General features: G+C 43.0%; 1 long non-coding RNA gene across 1 annotated transcript; it reads left to right on the top strand.

Moving 5' to 3' along the window:
• The first annotated feature begins 692 nt into the window (after positions 1–692).
• On the top strand, positions 693–22,377 carry LOC119087772. The gene is made up of 2 exons (XR_005091251.1): positions 693–932; positions 21,279–22,377. It is a non-coding gene; the product is annotated as an uncharacterized LOC119087772 (long non-coding RNA).

Below are 22,377 nucleotides of genomic sequence, written 5' to 3'. Positions count from 1 at the left end.
CAGGTAAATCCCAGCTCTTAGTCCCTCCCTCACAGGCTCTACTGTGGAGACTTGATTTTTTTTTTTTTATTCTGAATTAGAGTCCACATTCCTACAAAGGATCTGGAAGCCACTTTGGGGAGCAAGAAGCATTCTAAGGGGTTGAATCTGGTTGCTAGAATGTTGGAGTGTATGGACCAGTTCAAACAAGAGTCTAGACAGTAGGCATGTTTAACACCAGCTTATACTCACAAACCAGAATGTACAACACTTTGTTCTAGAGAGACCTGCACTCTGTGACCATCTCTCCTCCATCCTTCACCTCAGTACCTCTCATACTTTTATCTGGAATGCAAATAAAAGTAGGAAGTAGCCTCAGTGGAGAAAACCATGCCTGCACTTGTCCCTAACTACAGCTCAGTCTTCTCCTTACCGAACCATGCCCACAACTCCAGTCACAGGGTTCAAAGCCCTGGAGAGGAAGTATCTGTTCAGCTGGGCTAAAACATGTGCCCACTCTAAGAAAAGGAAACAACAGTCCTCCCTGTATTCCTCAGAGATCAAAGAGAAATACTAGAAATCGTTCCTCCGTCAAGCCAGACTTATGACAGTGCAAGATTAATATACTGTGAAGATTTAGAGGGTGATTCTGGGAAACAATTGTTTCTAGGCAACTGAGATATGAGAACTACCACTACTAGATCTACCTCACCTTCTCAGGAAGTAGACAAAGAGATGAATGGTTCTCAGGGGAAAGCTCCAGCACTAAGACACTGTCCTTCCCCACAGAGACCATTATGAGATTTTCAGTAATGCCTGTGAGTCACTGAGTAATGGGAGACACCCTTGGGAGCATAAACCACAAGAAGATATCATCAGGAGGTGACCTCCTTTCTGTTCTCTGAAGGACAGCCTTGGGAGAAAAAGATGATGCTGAACTTCCAGGTTGACAGGTAGGAAACAAAACCTCTTACAAGGGTCTGCTTTTGCTGTCCTCACTAATCTCACACCCTCTGGCAAGAATCCACGATGCTCTCCTTCCACTTGGATCACATATGATGTCTCCAGATGTGTATTTCATCTTATTATACACCCGAATGCCACTCAGTTGTTCTTGTAGACAGAAGGGGCCTTGTTTTCAGTCATTACCATCTGACCACCCGCTATGTTTCTAGTAATGCCTCCTAGAAGTACGCTTCTCCAGAATTCCCTGCAAATATATCAGAATGCAGAGGAAAATCAGCTAATCTTTCCAGGCTTTACATCAAGGCAGTACTTGACAATGCACAGTGGAGTGGGAAATCAGAAATTTCAGTGGCAGATTTGGGTTAGAATAATGATAATAAATGTTTTTGTTATCATACGTAAAATGCTGGCTACTGCTCTTTTCAGTCTATGAGGATTGTTTCACTTAATCTTCTTGATCCTCTGAATTCGGTGATTTAATTATCCCCACTTTACAGATAAGAAAACTGAGACATGAGTAATTTGGCTAATATCACTTATCAGGAAACAGCAGAGTCAGTCTGACCACAAGCAAAGCCTGCGGTCCTTCTGCAAAAATGTTCCTGAATAAATATGCATGCCTTCCCCATCTCTCATATGCTTGGTTCATACAGACCCAGGCATAAGGGAGAGAAGGGAAGGAAGACATAACTTGCGAGAATGAGAAATTAAAAGTAAAGCCTGGCTGTCTGGAGGCCAGACACACAAAGCACATGGACAGAGGAGGCTGTCTGGGACAGCAGACGCACCACTAAATCACACAACCCTGCGTTCTGACAAAGGCCAGGCAAGGTGGCCAGGCATCAAAGATTTGAGACTGCCTCTAGCCCCAACGCAGACAGACAGACAGATGCATAAAAAGAATATACAGATAAATAAGGGGGGAGAGAACCAGAATGCCTAGCACATTGCCATCTCTGAAGAGTGGGAACACATGTTGGTGAGAACAGCCTCTCATCTTACTCTAGACTGAACTTGAAAGGAGCAGAGAGGACTCCCGGCACAAAGGGCTTAGCTGGTGTATTGGTGGAAAACACCCTTCTTGCCCTTCCCACTTCTGGACTCCTGCCTGCCCTCTCTAAGGCTCTCAGGAGCATCATTACTGTTACCGTTACCATTTGACCTGTCCTTACTTCGTGGCAGGCTTTCTATTCCCACTGGGCTACCACAGTAGGCATATGAGCCCTTGCTCCACCCAGGACCTCACCCCACTGTCTTTTCCATTACCATAGCATCCCTACAGGCCTCATGTTTCAGGCAGGAAGGGTTAAAAAAAAATAATAACACAACCCTTTTGCACTTAGAAAGAAAGAAAGAAAGAAAGAAAGAAAGAAAGGAAAGAAAGAAAGAAGGAAAGAAAGAAAGAAAGAAAGAGGAAGAAAGAAAGAAAGAAAGAAAGACTGTGTTAAGCGACCGAGGACTTGGGTCACTTTGTCATTGCAGCTTTGCCCGACTAATATACTATGATCGTGAAGGCTTGTTATGAAAATTGAGTTTATGCATGCATAGAATTTACAAGCCTGGTTGATATATAGTAAGCACTCCATAAATACCAATGGTTGTTAATACGAATCCTAGATGACTGAACACTGATACTAATCCCCAGAGGGCTTAAGGCTTTACTGACGTTGGCATTTATGGCTCCAGCATGAACATCCACTCAACTGCTTTTAATAACAGCGGAGCACCGGGGCTGGGCTGCTGCATATTTGCAGAAGGCTTTATAGTTTCTTTAAGGTTTATAAAGCAACCGAGACTGTTTCAGTTGGAAGACAGCTTAAAGGCCACCTTGCCTGAGCTCCACTTGAGGCTTAAGTCCCCTCTCCAGCACTCAGACCAAGCTTTTCTCTAGCCACAGACAAACACCCAAGCAGCTAATTTAAAGAGTTCCTACTGATAAAGATTCTTCCTTGTTGCTTGTCTGAATCCATTCCCAGCAGTCCCTTCTTTGGCCACCGCACCTTCCCAGCACATCCATCTCCAGTCTACCCACTAGATCCCCCAAATACAAAGGACACATTCCACCTGCTGACAAACTTCCAGCACTAAGGAGACAGAAACAGGAGGAGAACAGGTTTCAAAACATGCTGTGCAAAATAGTGACACCCTATCTCAAAAAGGAAAATGGGGACGCAGGGGTCATCCATCTATGCATCCAGTCCAGTCAGTCACAGATATCCAACCCCAGCCTTCTACTTGTCCTCAGCACTTACTGCCTCTTACTCTGCCCTTCCAGCGCCTCACCTATGAAGCCAAAGTAATGACAACACCTAATTCATCATAATGTCTTTTGATTCAGTAGGGTGCATAGAGCCTAGTACACATTGTGAGAGCAGTAGATCCCAGTTCTCATTGCTATTCCTATGGTAGTCTCAGAGGATTGAGAAAAATAAGAGTTGAGGCTATGGCTCAGCGGAAGAACACTTGCCTAGCATACATGAGGCCATAGGTTCAATTCCAGTACTGCCAAAAACAAAAACACAGAATATTAAGAATAATAAGTACCAAGCCAACGTTTACAAGACCAGCAAGTCCTGTAAAAGCAAAAGTACAGGGTGCTGCAGAATAGAATGTGTTTGCGGGTTTAATAGTTTCCTATCAAGAGACCTCCACTCCTATACAGAGAGATGTTGTTGGTTAACAGGAGCCATTGCCAAGGTCTGGGAAACCAGGCTGAGGAAACCATAGCCAAGAAGCTACCAGGTCCCCTCTTGAAGGCCTCTAAACATCGGCAGTAGAGCAAGGTCAACGGCATCAGAACGGGAAACTGAGGAGCAGCTTGCGCAGCTGAAGGCAAAGGGGATCCAGGAGGAGGCCACACGCGCGGGGGGCCTGCTTTTCTGTGGCACAGGGCGCTTCTAGCAGCTTAAAGAACTGGACAGCTTGAGCAGCTGAGACAGCAATGCCTAGCGTCACTGCCAAGCCTCCCCACAAGGACGTAAGCACAGCCAAGGGATGAAGGACAGCAAGTGTGATGAAAACCAGACTCCTGGGTGCAGACTGGGTTCCAGCTACTAACCAGTGCTTCCTCTTGCTAACAGGGAAGCGGGATGGGACAGCAGAACCCAGTGAACCAGACTCTATCGCACCTCCCCATCAGAGCCCAGCCTCACTATGACGTCAGACAAGCCGAATGGAGCTCAAGGAGTGGGAGGTGATGGGCCCAGCCTCATCCACGGCAAGCCCTCAGCTTCCTCGGATGTTGTTTTATGTGGTCTAGCTGCATTTTCTCTCAGAAAAGAGCCTGGGAGGGAAGCTTTCATCTGCTCCCTATTCATGCTGTTCGCCTGCTGCTTCATTGATTGCCCTTCATCTGCCCTGGCAGGGACTGGGATGTGACTAGGGAGAGCAGGCAGCCCTGGGGTGGATACCGGAAATCCCTCAGCCTAGTCACAGAAGAAATCCCCCTGCCCCCGCTTAATTTTCGATAAAAGACAAAAACATCGTTCTCACTGAAAAATGACAAAGAACTGCTAAATCCTGTTTAAACCTGTTTTCTCCTCCTGGCTTGAATTTCGTTTGAATATTCAATAGAGAAACCCTCTCTTTTTCCTTCAAGAAACTAAACCATTGGGTGGAAGTTCCTCGCCCCCACCTGCAGCCCTGAGCTTCGTTAACTATAAACTTGTATTTTTTTTTTCGGTCTGTCTCTCTCCAATATTTAAGTACAGGACCAGAGATTCATTAGCCTATTACAGTGACAGACAAAGTCCCCATCAGGTACCCTGGGTGGCTCAGAACTTCCACCAACCCAATGGGGTCATGGAGAAAGCTCTTCCTCAGCTGCCAACCCATCTCCTCAATGATGTCTATTCCATGATGACTTCAGGAAGCCATCATACCTCTCCGAGCCTCCATTGTCCCACCTGTAAGATGGAGCCAATATTAAAGTCCTGATGGGACTCAAGGGAAGATTCAGTTAGATGACCACGTGTTAAAAGCTAGAACATGCTGGTCCCAGGATAAGCACTCCAAACTAGCAACCGTTACAGGCACAAGCTGCTGTGTCCAGCTTTCACATTGGTTACTAGATCCAAACTCAGTTCCTCATGTTTGCATGTGAGCTCTTTACCCTCTGAGCCGTCTTCACAGCCCCCAACCCAGCGACGATTCTAAAGACTCAGTGGAGAGAACATGAAGCATCTCAGCTGACATTTGCAAGCACTGCTAAAATGGGAGGTGCCACCTTCACCAGCAAGGTCAGAGGACTCGTGCCTGCTAAGCTGGAGAGGTGAGAATTACAGACAGAAAACAAAAATCACACTGCCACTTGGAAACCTGCCAACTGCTGCAATCAGGGTATAAATAATCGGAAAAGCAAGCTAGGCGTGAATCAGGTGCACCTCACAGAGGTACAGAAAACCAGTGTTGACCCCTCCCTCTTCTCCATGAACCCCACTCTATACTGGCTTTTAGAATGTAGTTTCTACACAGCTCTCCTCTTTTCCAGCCATCCCTGTCTTCTGCCTTGTCTCCCCTTTTTTTTTTCCTCTAAGCCATGGGTTTGGTACTTGGCATTCTGATTCTCTTGTCCAGTGTTGTGTTCCTGAAAATGATCATTGTTTCTCAGAATTAATCTCCCTCTACCCAATCCATCCTTAGTTAAGAAAGCCATCAAGCTAAACTTTCCAACTCTGATTCTTCTCTAAGTTTCCCATGGTTCACAGGCTACCTTTTCTAAGATACTCTTGGATAAGTCATCTATTCAACCGACATATATTTATAGAGAACAAAATATTTATTGAGAACACACCAGACATTGAATTAGGTGTCAGAGATACAAAGACGAGGCGTGCATACTTATAAGCATTTAATGATAAAGAAAGAGCATTTTAAGGAAATTTCTAGTTGTGAGAAATGTGAAAAATAGAACACAGGCTAAGATGCACAAAATTGAGGATAGTAGAGAGCTAAAAACTATTCCTTGTGAAGTGAGACTTATACATAGATAGTATAGAACCCAAGACCCAAAGAGTGGGCAGGAGATAGGTGCAATGAAGAAATCATTCCGAAAATATGGAATAGCATAAGGAAGGCCTTCAATAATTTTCTTTTTATTTACTCGTGTGTGTGTGTGTGTGTGTGTGTGTGTGTGTGTGTGTGTGTGTGTGTGTGTGTGTGCATATGTGAAGATCAGAGAACAACTTTTTGGAATTGTTCTCACTTTCCACCATGTTGAGACAAAGTCTCTCTTGTCGTTTCTGCTGCTACACTACATACTTAAGGCTAGCTTTCCTCAGAGCTTTCAGGCTAGTCTCCTATCTGTTCCTCTCACCTTACTGGGGACATAGACTCATGCCTCTACATCTTAGGTTTTTTAAATAGATTTCTATGATCAAACCCAGTTTGCCAAGCTTGTCATCAAGTGCTTTTATCCACTAAGCCATCCCCGTCATCATCTTTACTAACAAATTTGACTTGTGGGAGACATGAAATGGACAGTCTCCGTTTTTGTTAATTGTAAAGCAAAACCTAAAAGCAGGCAGGTTGTAGTCACTATGAGAAATGTCCATTAGCCAGACATCCAAATAATTATCTAAATTGTCCCAACTCTGACATTTGTCACCGTGTCTTCCCTCAGAGGTATGTAAGTAGGGAAATAATGAGAAGAAAGTTATTTTGTAATTACCCAGCATGAATTATGACTCCAAGAGTCTATTTCCAGGGGTACTTTAGAGTAATTTAGTTCAACATTATTGAAGTTTAATTTAGTACGTTATTGGTGCAGAGAAACTCTGGAACCAGGCTCAAAATGAAAGGATTTTTATCCTGACATTTGAATCCATCTTCCTATGGATACCAACTTCATTAAGCCCTCAGTGCCTTCCCTGTGTGAGGGAAGAAAAACACCTGCTTTATCACCTTCACAGAAGAGTTGGAAAATCAGGGGGATTCATGTAGAGATGCTTTGCCAGTTAAGACTGTTCATTGAAGGAAACATTTCTCATGCCTTCCTTGATGCAGAGAGACTCCTTTGGTCACAACTGATGAAAAAAAACATAAGCTAGTTTAAGAAAGAAAAAACACAAAAAATACATAACACAATATATATATATGTGTGTGTATATATATATACACACACACACACACATATATATAACTAGGGCTGACTATCTGTAGGCACGAATTGATTCTCAATTCAAATGCTATCACCTGAACCCTGACCTCTCCAGCTCTGACACTTTTGACTCCCTTGAGAGGCCATTGTGGTAGCTGCCATTTGCTCAAGATTTAGACCCTCCCAGGTTCAAACCCTTGAGAAAAGTCTCTCTCTCTCTCTCTCTCTCTCTCCCTCTCTCTCTCTCTCTCTCTCTCTCTCTCTCTCTCTCTCTCTCTCTCTCCCTCTCTCCTCTCTCTCTCTCCTCTCTCCTCTCTCAGTGAGGCATGTCTCCATCCCATGCTCAGTTCTTCAGTAAAAAGCACTCATAGATGTTGGGGCTGGAGACGTAGCTCTGTGGTAAAGCATTTGCAGAGCACGTGCAAGTCTCTGTGTTCAGTCCTTAACACAGTAAAGTACATGGACCAAAGGTTGAGAAAGGATGGATTTCTAGGGAAACCAAGAAATGGATTAAAGGAAACCAGACAGCAAAAGCTATAAGACGAATTGCTAAACAGTCTTATTAATAAAAATAAAAAATAAAAAAATTTTAAAAAATGGAGCCAGATATTGGGGTAAAAACTGAGAGATCAGAAAAGCAGAAAGAAGCCAGCCACATTCTCACCACTTGGAAATCCTCAGCTAAAGAGAGCTACTTCCTGTCTTACCAAGCCTATATGCCTTTCTAATCTGCATTTCACTCCCTCTCTCCGCACAGCTACATCACTTCCTGTCTGTACAGATATCCAGACCTCTATGGTTAGTGCTGGGATTAAAGGTGTGTACCATCATGCCTGGCTCTATTCCCATTGTGGTCTCTGCCTCCCAAGTGATAGAATTAAAGGTGTGTGCTACCATTGCCTGACTTTTATGTTTACTATAGTGGTTGACTTTTTCCTCTGATCCTCAGATAAGCTTTATTAGGGTGCACAATATATTGGGGGACACAATATATCACCACAAAAAGCAGTGGCTATCCACCTCTTAATCCTAAATTTCTTCACAGAGACCCGCCCCCCAGGTCAGTATTCAGCACAGTATAGCTTGAAATAGATATAGTTACAGACTCAAGACAGTCCACATCTCAAGTGGGAGTCAAGTCCTGGGGAAATTTGATGTTGAGCCTTCCACCTTTCCTTTTCTTGGGTGTCACCTTCCCTTCAGCTCCAGTCTGCTGCTCCCCATCGCCAGGCCATTCCTGTCATACAACAGTCCCAGACCATGGGAACCTGGACTGAATCTCACCCACTTCTCCTGTTAAGTCCACATTCCAACCGTCTACCAACAGCCCCATGGTTTTTCTGGCCCTGGCTTTTCTCCTGTTCTACAGCTTTTCTTTCTCTTCATTCCCAGATTTAAGATATGTAAATGATGCAACACACACACACACAAAAAAAAAAATGATGAATACTTTGGGAAGGTAGAGAATGGAGAGGGGCAGGATAATGGAAAAAGTATCACAGAGAATTACACAGACACTTAAGTAATGATTAGGATTTTGCTCAAAGAAGAGTAACAGGGCCATTCCATGAGACCTAAAACCACTTTGTTCTATCTTTTGAAGATAAAAAAAAATTCTTTCCTCAACTCAGAAGTTACAAACCAGTGGCCTACAGGCAAATCAGCCTCGTAGATGTGTTACACTTGGCCCAGATAGCATTTTGTAGAATTTAAATTACTTGCCAGCATTTAAAAATGGTGAGATTTTTACATAAGGACCTGGATTTCCAGCTGCTCTTGAAAACTCAGAAGTTGTGGTGACAGTCCCTACACCCAAGTTCCCACTGGGACGACAGTTGCCTGGGTGGAGTAGCCCTTGCCCTCCTTAGTGTAAGGACACGCAAAACCTATCACCTTGTCTCGTGTTCTCCTGTGCCACTTAGAGCTGAGTGTTCAAACAATTAACCACTCATTCTTCAGGTCACCCCCATTATTATCATGTTATCTAAATTTATCATATTTATACATATTATATTATGTATTGTAACAATTTAATCTATTTCATTAGTCCCTGACTTATGTCAGTGATTCTTGAAATCAACAGAACAAATTCAAAACTCCAAATGCTTTCTGTTTTATCAACTAAATCAGAAGCTAGAGAGCCCTGATAGTCACATGTAATCTGACAACATTATGATATGGCTTTGTCATCTACAAAGTTCACACTCCAGAACTGCACAAACTGAGTTAAGATTTAAAAAAAAAAAATCTTAATGGAGCTGGAGTGAAAGCTCAGTTGGGTACAGTGCTTAGCTTGCAAGAAAAGGGAGGTGTTTGAGCCTCAGAATATGAAATGGTCAGGTTGGACTGTAGCACATGTGTGTAATCCCAGCACTGGGGAAGTGGAGGCAAGCAGATCTCTGGAGTCTGATGACCAGCCAGCCAAGCCTGTTTGGCGAGTTCCAGACCATTGAGAGAGCTTGTCTCAAAACAAAAGGTGGACAGTGTATGGTGAATGACAACTGAGGTTCTCTAATCTACACACACACACACACACACACACACACACACACACACACACGCCGAGACATAAACACACATACATACATTTCATAATGTTTTAAATAACTTTACAGTTTTGTGTTGGATATTCATTGTTACCCTGGGGCCCATGCAGTCCACAAGCCACAGTGTGGACAGGCAGTCTGGGACTATTCACAACGTCCTAAGCCATCCTTTCTGGTGATGGCATATGTCATAACATATGTCATCTCCCATGAGTAATCCCTGCTGTCAGACTTCCCTGGGTCCTCGGTGTCCAGCTTGAAGTCATGTCCTCTGTATAGACCACCCGGTTCTTCATAAAACCACCCCTCCCTGGGGACCCTACGATAGCACTAAGCTCCTACTTCATGCGGTTCAGTACCTGCTGTGTTTCTCTCTAATTGTCTATTTACACGGCTGCCTCCTCCACACCCACCCGAGGCTGAGAGCCTTGAAAACAGAAACTGTGACTGATTCATCTGTGTAGATTCAGTGCCTTTCTGTATACCTTGGCAGATATCAGACACTCAATAAATTCTTGTTAAATGAATGAAGAAAGGAACAAACACAGAGAGAACAAATTGGCATGTGTTCATGGAATGTCACACCTCAGCAATTGTAATGAAAGAAATCCATTCCATTGAAGCTTTTCTGTCGACAAAGAATTGTTTTGTCCTCTAGAGCCCTTTAGAAGTAGTTTTGACAGATTCTAGGGAGTTATCAGAGGAAGCTTATTCAAGGGAAGTCGTATCTCTTGAGAATGAACAGAGAGAGATTCAGTTATAGGATGAGCCTCAATGCTGGTCTCTGACATTTCTGAACCCTCAAGTTACAGCTGACAAACACTATGAAACTGTAGCTCAGATACCACCTCTACTCTGGTGCAGACAGGAAAAAAGTAACCCCACAGTTTGGATACCCAAAAGAGACATTTTAAGTTACCATCTGACTTCCCATCCACACAAAATATATTTACCATTCTTTAAAGATACCAGATACCTCATACCTGAAGACTTTTGCACTTTCTACTCCCTTGCTCTAGACTCACCCTCTTCTGTGTATTTGCCCAGATCACTTTCTTGCTTTATTCAAACCTAAGATCACACTAATACTAAGAGAAAAGTTTTCTCTACCCACTAAAGTAAAACTTCGAAGTGTGTCCCACACCTTGTGATGCTTTGTTCTTCATTCTGCTTGAAGGTGGAGCTAGAGGAAGCAAAGGACTGGGGATCAGTGAGAGACAGGACTTAATCTCATCAGGACTAGCCACCTCTGGTCTTTGTCTCTGGTCTTTTTTCTACTTGATTCAATTCCATCCTACCAAAACAGTCGATGGCATTTGTCACTTTCATAACTCAACAAAGAACATTTCCCACCCTTCCCCATGAGAATATTTTCAGAGAAATAACCTGATTGGTACATCAGAACCATCACCACCATAAGAGAACATGTGTTCTTAGTGGTTCAGCCTCAGGGTTGCCTCTGGTAAGTCATTTAGAATTTGGTTCAGCCTCCAGCATGTTGCTACGACCAAAGCAAAGATTTGTGCACCTCAACATGCCCAGCTGGAGCTGGGATAGGAATAAGTTCCATCTCAACTGTGTGGCTGGGAATGAGTAGAAAGTCAAGACCTAATTTGTCTCCACAACAACAAACAAACAAACAAACAGCAGAATAATGGTTCAACTGCCCTTTAATTTTGGAGTGATGATATCAAAGTCAAGCGAGATGCTCAGACTCGTGTCTAGCCAGATGGTAATCTTCAAGAGGACCTTGCAATCCTTGACACAAACTCTGAGCCCCTTACCACTGTCTCAAGCTACTATTCTGTCCTCAACCACTAGGGAGGTGAACTGAGGAAAGCAGAAAGGAGCTGCTATTATGGTCCTAGGCACTTGGAGAAAGAAGCTAGCAAGCATGCTATAATGCACACAGGACTGCTTAGCCAGTGCCACAAAAACCTGGAAAGCAGCACCTGGCAGATGGCAGAGAGAGGGAGCAGCCAATAGGATGGGATTTTGCAGCCAGCATGGCAGATGCCAGGAGGCTGCAGCTATTCTGGGATGCAGGCGGCGGCTGCTCCATCACACCAGCCCTGCCAGTCCCTTCTTCTCTAGGGCAGTAGGGATGTCTCTAACCTCTTTCCAGGTCCTAACTAATGTTAAGTCCGCTTCTGAAGACTTCAAGCCAAGCAGTCAGCCCAAAGATAACCATCCTATTACAGAAAAGAAAATTTCTAAATAGCATCTCCAATCTTAGCAAATGCTTAGTCATCATCCTTACTGGAACTTGACACCTACTCAACCCTCATCTGGTCCAAACGCCCATGTTATTAGATAGAGAAATTGAAGGCAGAGAGAAGGCATGGTTTGATCCAGGATTCCATAACAAAGCTGAAGGGGAGCTGGGAGTCACCTGATGTCTAAGTTCATGACTCCTTCGTCTGAGCTACTGAGCACTAGGCTGTGGTTTGATTGTCATTCTTGGTCTCATTGTTGTCCATTTCTTGAAACATGCTTCCCTGGGTGTGTCATGTCAAGATCTTCATGCCCACATTTCCCAATAAGAGCCATACTAGAACTAAAGGCATGGCTTACCACTATAGCCCCTCTTCCCCACCCTCATATACTACACTGAGAACACTGTAGCCTTGGGCTCCCCAATCTCTTTCTGGACAGAACTTGAGTTAACCCAAAGAATCCAGCCCCTTCCTATTCCCATGACTTGGTTCTTCCTCCAGGTTAGTTGTCTCCCAGGCAAAAATATCTTTGCCCCAAAGTTCTTCTCAGATAGACATCAAAACAAAAAGAATGCTTAAGAACAAACCCCCTCCCCTTCTTCTTTCAGCAAGTGTCGGTCTTCTTCCTACTGTCCATACCTTCTCTTGCCCAAGTTGACAGTAGTTCACACACCGGCTTTGTGATTAAGCCACAGGCTCTACTCATACCAAATAGACCAAATAGAAGCCATCTCTGCCATTGATGATAACCTAGACATACTTCCTTCCATTTGCTTGTTTCCCATCAGGAAAAATGAGATATGGCAATGTCAGCCTCAAAGGATTGGGATGGATGATGAATTTGGCTCTATGTCTAAGATACAGTAAGCGCTCAGTATCTCTGAGTACCAAGAAGATGACAATGTTCACACAACATGGCCTGATGAGAAGTGTTGCCACAGACTCCAGCACATCTCCTGATGCTCTCAGCCCTTTTAGCCCACTCCTGCCAGGAGACCTTCATGCTTACTCTCATCTCTCCATGAATTTCCGTTTTGTAAAACTCAACATCTCTCCCTCCCTCTCCACTAGTGATAAGTTGAATTTCACCTCTAATAATTCTGAGTTGTCATTAGTCTTGTCTTCTCACCTAAAACCACAAACTCCTACCAAGGAAAACCAATGGCTTTTTTCCTCCCAGCACTACAGAACCCAGGGCCAGGTACAAAGGAGGTTCTGGAAAAAATAGCAACTAAGTGAATGGTCAATTGGAGCAAAGTCATCTCAGAACCTTCTACATCTACCTTCTCTTGCTCCTTCAATCCTCTGAGCCTTTGGCATCATAACCAGACCTAGAAACCTTCAACTAAGGGAGCTCAACATGTCTTTTTGTGATCCAAAAGGGAAAGTTAGTAAGATATGTTCAAAGTGCTCAAAAACATAAAATGTTCTTAGAAATTTGCTGAGGAAGGAAATGGTTTTTTCCATTGCCACAGAAGGATGCCAAGGCTCAGAGAAGTTGGGGGATTGACCCATGCTCACTCCAGAATAAAGAACAGCTAGGACTTTCTGCAGTGCTCTTGGCACCTCCCTCTGCACCAGCTGCTACAAGGAGAAGCCATGTTAAATCTCTACTCTCAGCCTCAGTAGGCTCTGTAGCTAGAGAGTTTCTCTCCAGGTCCTACCAAGTCCCGGCAATCCTGTAGCCCACTCATAAAATAAACACACAGACTCTTACATTATTTAAATTGTTTGGCCTAATGGCTCAGGCTTCTAGATATCTAGTTCTTACATCTTAAATTAGCCCATTTCTATAAATCTATACCTTGCCACATGGCTTGTGGCTTACCAGTATCTTTTTTTTTTTTTTTTTTTTTTTTTTTTTTTTTTTTTTTTTTTTTTTTGGTTTTTCGAGACAGGGTTTCTTTGTGTAGCTTTGTGCCTTTCCTGGAACTCACTTGGTAGACCAGGCTGGCCTCGAACTCACAGAGATCCGCCTGCCTCTGCCTCCCGAGTGCTGGGATTAAAGGCGTGTGCCACCACCGCCCAGCGGCTTACCAGTATCTTACATGTTGGTACTCATGGCAGCGGCTGGCAGCATCTCCTCATTCAGCCTTCCTGTCCTCAGAATTTTCTTCTCTGCTTGTCCCACCTATACCTCCTGCCTGGCTACTGGCCAATCAGCATTTTATTAATACAGCACGATATCCACAGCAAGGCTTAGCAAGCCTTTCCCCTGAACCAAGCAAGAGAGAGAGATTTAAGGGCTGGAGCTCAGTAGGTAAGAGTGAATACTTCTCTTACAGAGGATGGAAATTCTATTCCTAACACTCATATCAGGTAGTTCACAATCTCTTGTCCAGCTCCAAAGGATCAATGCCCTCTTCTGGCTTCCGTGTGCATGTCCACTTGAATACCCTGTGCACAAGCCCCACGGAGACATGCAGAGATCCACATACATAAAAATAATTTTAAAGTAAATAAACAAACATTTTAACTTATAATCTGAAAAACATGAAATAGAAACACTTCCCCTCATAGGAGTGCTCTAAGAATGAAATAAAATAGTCCATAGTCCCTGAACAGCACTTAATCTCATGCTTGGCATGAAAAGTATTCCACAAAGTTATCTGTGCATTAGTGTCCTCAAGAGCAAAGGCCTGGTCTCCAAGGGAGATTTGGAAGAGGCTGTGCACATACAGATGGGAAGGAGTTGGGCTACACCATACCCTATAAAGTTTGGTATGGAAATGGTCTTGACAGCTAGGTTAAGTTTTCTTAAATATCCCAATGGAGTTCCCATTAGAAAAACTTTTCGCTACATTTTGTCTTCCTGTGGCAAAATACCTGACCGAAGTTACTTAGGGGAGAAAATTTGTTTCAGTTCTTGGATTTTGGAAGATACAATCCATCATGGTAGAGTAGTATGGACCATGATAACGGGAGCTTGGGATACTGCTCCTCATCATACCTAGGTGGATCAGGACTTGAAAGGCATGAACAGAACTGGGGTCAGGCTATACTCTCAAAAGCCTGTCTCCAATGCCCCACCTCTGCTCACTACAGCTCCAACTCAGATCGCTACAGCTCCAACTCAGATCTTGTAGCTCTGATCCAGCAAGGCCTGGGTGAGAGCAGTATTTGTGACAAAAGGAAGAACTCAGTGGCAGTGCCCTCAAGGAAGCAAGCAGGAGTAAGTCGCCCAAGTCATTACAGCTTTCTAGACCCTATCCAAAAGAGGGACAGCACACCTTTCTCCACACCAGCATTTTACAGAGAACAACGGGCATAGATACTGGAGGTAGGAACGAAGCCTTCTGCTCTTGCCAATTCCTGCTTCTCATCCCCTCTTCCTTAGACACCAAAAGCTCTCATTTCCCAGAAAACACCTAGGCAGGAGCTGGCCTCACTCCCACCATCCTCTTTCCTTACTTCTCAGGTTGCCTGGGAGAATATGTTCATCCTGAATGAAGGGGTCATATGCATAATTCAGAGCCAGTGGTCATAGGAACAGCTCCTGAGTCTGGGCTTTGGAGTAGATAGACTGGAGACACCCCTGGACAGCATCAGAATCATAAATGGAAGATGGCTATGAAGGACTCAGCCTCTGCAGATACCCACAGAGAAAGATGGAGAGAGCCAGGCAGAAAGGGTTGCAAGCAAAATCAACAAGCTTATGACCAATACCAGAACTAATGCCTTTCTTTCAAGAGTTATTCCTCCACCACCCCAGCTGAGAACAGTCCTATCTCCTTTGTCGTTCTTATTTACTTCATTCTTTTGGAATTTCATTCACGTATACAATGAAGTATGATCTCTACCACTAATTTCCCTCTCCAACTCCTTTCATATCCCTCCAACACACACCCCTTCCAACTTCATGTCTTTGTCTTTTTTCTTTTTTCTGTCTTTTTTCCTTCTTTCTTTTTGATAATCTACTGTCTGATTAGTGCTATCCTATGTTCATGGGTGTGGGGACATCCACTGGTTCATGGGAAACCTACCAGTGGCCACACCCTGAAAAGTGAATGATTCCCCTCTCCCTCTGTCAATAGTTCCTCAATGATGGGCAGAGTCTGAGGGTGCCTTCCCATCTATGCCTGAATTTTGACTGGCTTGATCTTGTGCAGGTCTTATGAAGGTCACCACAGCTGCTGTGAGCTTACCAGTGTGATAACCATGTCATTAATTTTTTTTAAAGTTTTTTATATTTATGTGTGTTCAACATGATGCTTTTTCATATAGTGAAATTATCAAATGAAGCTGATTAATGTATCTATTACAAGACACAAATTTTTATGAAGATGACATCAAAGATAGAATTTCTTTGCAATTTTATTAAGTATAGTTGCTGTGCAGTACAATAGACCTCCATATTCCACACAGAACTGAGATCATGTGCCATCTGCCTTTCTCTGTATCTTCTTCATTTATCATAATGTCCTTCGGGTTCATCCATGTTGTTGCCAGTGATAATATTCCAGAATGTGCATCACATACATGTGTCACACTTGGATTATCCATTCATTCTTCAGTGGATGTTTAGGTGGATTTCGTATCCTGGCTTTGCGAATGGTGCTGCAATGAATGTGGGAGTGGAGGTTAAGTCTAAAGTAACCTGACCTCATTTCCCTTGGGTTATCCTTCCTTTTCACCTCCTCTCCCATCCTGCATTCTCCCTTTGACTCACTTTGTATCTTTTCCAGGGTTTATGATCTGTCCTCTCTGCTTCCAGCCTCCTAGAACAAGAGACTGTCTGCTTTGCTGACTGCTGCATCTCCAGCGCTCAGCATGGTCTCTTGGTCACAGATTAAGCAGGTCAATCAGTCAGCTCTCCAATTTAATAAATGCTAATTCTGCCTCTTCTGAACTACAGAATATCAGGCTAATGACTTAACCTCCATTCTAATGCCTTGATTTGTTTTTATCCACAGCATGTATCATCCACCAAATCATTGCATATTTCGCTCTGTGTTTACTATCTGTGTCTTCCAAACAAGAATGAAGCAAACAACAGTGTGTTTGGTTTACAATTATAGAGGATGGGCAGCCAAAATAATTACCTAGGCATCCTGGATACTGACCAATCTAAACAGAGATGCACACAGCTCGCAGGCTAATCAAACTTGGCTGTACTCCAGCACCTGAGCTGGTTCAATGTCTAGTGCCTGATAGGAGCTCAACAAATAGAAGAAGCTAAGCCACCCTTTTTCAAACCCTCTGAGACTGATTTTGTACATTACAGTGACTGGGTATATATTGACTCCTTTCCATACCCACAGTGGTCTTGTGTTGGCAGCTAAGGACTAGTCAGTCTCTTTCCTCCAGCCCCGGCCTGTCTCCTCCAGAGCAAAGATGACCTCCTTCCACAGGATGCAGAGTGATAGCATCTGTTTTTTCTAATTGCTACTATCCTACTATGAATCTTTTCGTTCATCCCTTCAATCCATTTCTTTCTCCTAAGAAGCAAGGGTACCTGTCTGTCTTGTCTACCAGTGGACAACAGTAGTATAGACATTAGACTTTTGGCCACTACATCTATTGGGAGCTTGCTAAGCTCTCCATGAAGTGGAAGCACAGGGAGGTCTGCTAGCCTGATGCTCAAAATGGAATTCACCCATTATTGCAATGAATGCCTGAGATAGTGCTTTGGTTGCTGTGTGCTAAACCAGGGAGAGAGAAAAATAGAAAGAAAACCACTATACCTGCCCACAGATTACTCATAGTCTAGAACAGTGGCAGATAAACAGGCAATCACATTGAGAGTAGTCTTTTACTTCTGTGTTAGTAAAATTAATTTCTCAGAAAAACACTCACCAATTCAGTTTTGTGCCACTGGGAACATTTCTAAGTCTCAGAGCTACCCGAGGTTTGCAAGATAGTGAAAGTGAGTCCAGGAAAGGTTTGTCTGCAAGAATACTTGGCAGTGAAAGAACCTACCCTCCATCTACTTCTCATTCCCCATCTAGCCTTGCTTACTGGTGACAGAGGCAGGGCTCCGTGAGTGGAGATACTTGTCATACTGTGTATGAATGCACCTTTCTTTGAGACAGTTAATCATGAAATGTATGGTTTATGCTTCCAAAGCAGCCACATCCACCTTCCCTGCACTCTCTTTTGTGCACACATCCAGAATGTATAACGCACACATACCTATGCACACTTATTGTTACGTATGCACATACACTGTACATATATGTATCACACAGCTCCATCCATGCACACAAATACACACCTGCACTCAAGTGGTCAGGAATTATATAGAATGCCAAATCTGATGCCAAAGGGATAATTTAGAGAATTGCCAAAGCAGGAAGAGGAAGAAAATGTCAAAAAGATCAAGAACTGGACCTGGGAAGGTGCGTATGCTTCCCACAAACATACAACCTCAGTTCACATCTCCAACACATAAAAAGCAGGGAGCAACAAGGCAAGCCCACTATTCCAGTGCTGGAACAGCAGAGACAGGTGGATCTATAGGGCTTGCTGGCCAGTCAATCTATGCAAATTACTCAACTCCAGGTTTAGTGAATGGCGAGGTCTCAAAAAAAGAGATAGAGAGGGACAGAGTCTGTCAACCTCTGGCTTCCAAACGTCCACACATGAACATGTATTCAATAACACACACACACACACACACACACACACACACACACACGCACACGCACACGCACACGCACGCACGCAACAGCAATAACACCACTGAAGACCTAGAGCACAGATCCTGGAGCCAAAGAAAAGAAAGAAATTGGAAATTGGTCACAAATAAAAAAGAACAAAGGCCTCATTTGGGTTGTGGTTCCCTGCTCTCCTCTACCAATTTCCTCTCCAAATAATAGTCACAATGATAGAAATAATAATTACAAAGGTCTGTTGAGAGTTTCCTATGTGCCAAACACTATGATAAGTGTTTCTGGGGGTCATTTAATTAATAGCCTAAGTCGGGTGTTAATCTCATTTCAAAGCCCTTACTTGTAAGGTGAAGCAAGAGGTTTCAACAGATCAGCAACAGAAGCTCCTAGTTCAGATCCATAAAATGATACTTATAATCATGGTGGGAGTGCTTCATTCACTCAGCTTTTCTAGAGGACAGAGAACTGTACCAGGTGTGGCTTCTCCGGATTCTCCCAGCAAGCCTATGAAACACATACCAAGACTGTCCTCGTTTTAGACATGAAAACACTGAACAGTAAGGACATGTCAGAGTTTCAGAGCACAAAGCCGATGAGTGGCGAAGTGAGTGGCTGATTATTGCTTGGTGCTGTCTCATCAATGTGATTCTCCATCTTTAGTTCAGTATCACTCACTGGATAAGCTAATGTCCTACTGGTGTTCTGTTCAAGTCACCAAGATGTTTGCTCACAGAAGAGAAGGCAGAAAGAACTGAAGACAGGAGGATGGGAAGGAGTGCCATGAAATGTTGCTGTCCAGATAGGGTGTGCTCTTTGCAGCTGTGAACACACAGCAGCACTCGATACCTGCTCAGATTGATTCTCTACTTTCCATCGCAGACAAGGACACTCCCATGAGACCACACCCCTTCCCAAAGAGCTCATGAATGTTAATGGTTGGCAAAGGGAATGTCATCTTCTCTAATGGTGTAGCCACAGGAAGACTAGGTGAGGAGAAGAAAGAGGGGAGTGAGTGTGTGTGTGTGTGTGTGTGTGTGTGTGTGTGTGTGTGCGTGTGCCAACGATCAATGTTGGGTTGCTTTCCTTGATCTCTCTACACTCCATTTTTTTAGATAGGGTCTCTCACTGACCCTGAAGCTCTCCAATTAGGCAGAATTGACTGGTCATTGAGTTTCCGGGACCCACCTGTCTCCACCTTCCCAGTACGTGACTTTTTTACATGGCTGATGGGAATCTGAGTTCAGATCTTTATGCTGTGGGACAAGTACTTGACAGACTAAGCCATTTTCCCAGTTTCTACCATCCCCTTTGATTAGTATGAAGGCTGCTGATGAGTAACTTAATCACAGAAGTAACAACCAACCCTACTCACATATCCCGCCCAGAAGGTGGTCATTTTGAGGACTATGTTAGTTTCTATGGCTATTGTGACAAATTACTACAAAATTAGTGACTTTAAAAAGTAAATTTATTTTCTCACACTTCTAGAAATTGGAGCCTCTGGTGGGTCACCAAGGTTACATTCCTTCTGGAATATCTGAAGAGAGTCTATTTCATGGTTCTCTACAGGCTTTAGAGACTACCTGTGTCTCTCAGTTCATGGTCCCTTCCTCCATCTTCAAATCGGGGAGTGTGATACTTTCAACCTCCACTTCACCTTTCTCTCCTTTGTCCCTTATACCTCTTTCTTTTCTTTGTAAGGACCCTTAGGCTTACATCAGAGCCATGTGAATCATCCAGAACAATCTTCCCACCTCCATTTAAGCACATCTACAAAGTGCACTGTACCCTAAAAGGTTACGTATACACAGGTATTAGTCTCTCTGCCAAAGGATAGAAAATAGTACCACATGTCTTTGCATTACAGCAAAGTACATATTGCATCCATTTGTTAAAAAATATATTTGTGGCATCCTCAATATATTTTATATGTGTCATTTCAAATATTTGTACCTAAAATCTATTTTCCATTGAGTTTCTCTCTGTTCTCTCATGTTTTATCACATTTCTTTCTATAAAACCTTGTTTTTCAAAGCTGTGTTTTTGACAAATGCAATCTTATTCCTAATGGCATTGCCTCTTTCCTTACACAAGAAGATGCCTCCTCTCACAGCTAGGATTAATGTGTTACTCTCCCTCTTCCTAGCTTGTGTTTTTGTTATTGTCTTTGCTATATAAGGGAAAAAATGAAGCATAGACCTGGTATCTTAATAGCATTCTTACTCTGAAATTGTGTTCAACATTGTTGGCTTGTTTTCCATTTTTCATGCTCTGTCTGATGGTAGTGAGAACCACTTGCTAAGCATGTGGTACATCTGTGGTCATTTTTTCAAAGCATTCATATTGAATAATGCCACTGAGTGGTTTTCAGTGTGCAATTTGTACTTTATCCTTTTAGTTAAGCAAATCTCCCATCATTACTCTAAGCATGTCCCAATATTGTCATCGTCACCATTGTCTTAGTAACATCATCTGTGCATTCTTGACCAGGTTTTCCCCAGATGGCTTTCATTTCCAGCTCCCCAGTTTCTGCTAAATGCTTCATTAAGTTATAATAATCTAGCAAAAGCCATCTTTCCTATTTTTACACTTTCCCAGCAATATGAGAAATCAGCTTTCCATTTTCTCCTCTATTATCATTCTCCTAACGTGTCATAGTTTTCCCTGAACAAATTTGTACGTGATATATTAAATTAATCCTCATCTGTTTAAAATTTTTTCTGTCATTGTTACAACTAATTTGTCATGCATTCAGGAAATCATAATAATGAAAATGATTTTTCAACTGATTTCATTTTCTCCAGCTCCCTTACTGATTTCTACAAATTTTCACAATAGAATGAGTTTTGTTTTTCTTTTCCAGAAAAGGTCTGGAGTAGTATGGAGTGGCCTCAAATTAACTGAAGACGACCTTGACTTCACTTGCCTTCACTTCCTGGGATTACAGACATGTACCTCCATGCCCAGTTCATGAGAGGCTGGGAACCAAATCCGGGGCTTCATACATGCTCACCAGACGTTCTATCAGCTGAGCTACAAAATTCTTTACAGTCCAGAGACTCCACAACATGCAAGAAACCCTGAAAAGACATGTGTCATGAATTCATCATATTGCTAATTGACCCCCACTGCCTGCTGTGCAAGAGATTGTCACTGTGCAAGGACAATCAGGTGACCAACCACCGAGCACAGTGTCTCAACATGGGTTTGTTACTTCTATGTTGAGGACTCTCATTTCAGTCCATATGGATGGGAGAAGGGCTCATGAGGCTTTTGGGTAAGAACTTGGTGAGGGGGAGTCATTGTCATTTGTATACCTACTGGTGAGGCTCCAATGAGTAATTTCACACTCATGGTCATGAGAATAGCCCTAGTTAAACTCTGTGGGTCCCCACACAAAATGGTAAGACTTGTGGGTAGAAAGGGGACTTGTAGGAAAGAGAGAGGAGTTGATGGGATAGGAGAAAGATTATATGTATATTTGATTTCCTATAACCATATAGGAAAGGAATCGTTGTAAATAGGACAATTTCAATGAATAAATAAATTTAATTAATACAAAATAAACAAATAAAATAATGAGTTCCAATTAAGCCATTACAAGGGCTAGATTGAAAACAAGAATAAACTTTAATAAATAACAGTTAAAAAAAAAACTTACAGCATTTCTAAAGCTGTTTCCTACTTAAAACTGTTCCCCTGGTTGACAGTACTGGAGGAGAAAAGAAAGGAAGGGAGGGAGGGAGGAAGAGAGGGAAGGAAAGAGCAGAGAAAGGAAGAAGGGGAGAAAGAAGAGATAGAGGAGGGGGAGGAAGAAGAAAAGAAGAAAGATCTCAAGTAAATGCAGGAAATGCCGGGTGTCAGATTCGCACGAAGTCTTCTCCCTGCTGCTCTTGCAAACGGACTATTTTCATGTTAAGCTTCAGATACATCCTCCAATAAAAATAAACCTGCTTCATTTT

This window comes from Peromyscus leucopus, chromosome 4 (genome assembly GCF_004664715.2).
Source record: "Peromyscus leucopus breed LL Stock chromosome 4, UCI_PerLeu_2.1, whole genome shotgun sequence".
NCBI lineage: Eukaryota > Metazoa > Chordata > Mammalia > Rodentia > Cricetidae > Peromyscus > Peromyscus leucopus.
The sequence above is the reverse complement of the archived record's forward strand: the minus strand, read 5'-3'. Positions and strand labels throughout refer to the sequence as shown.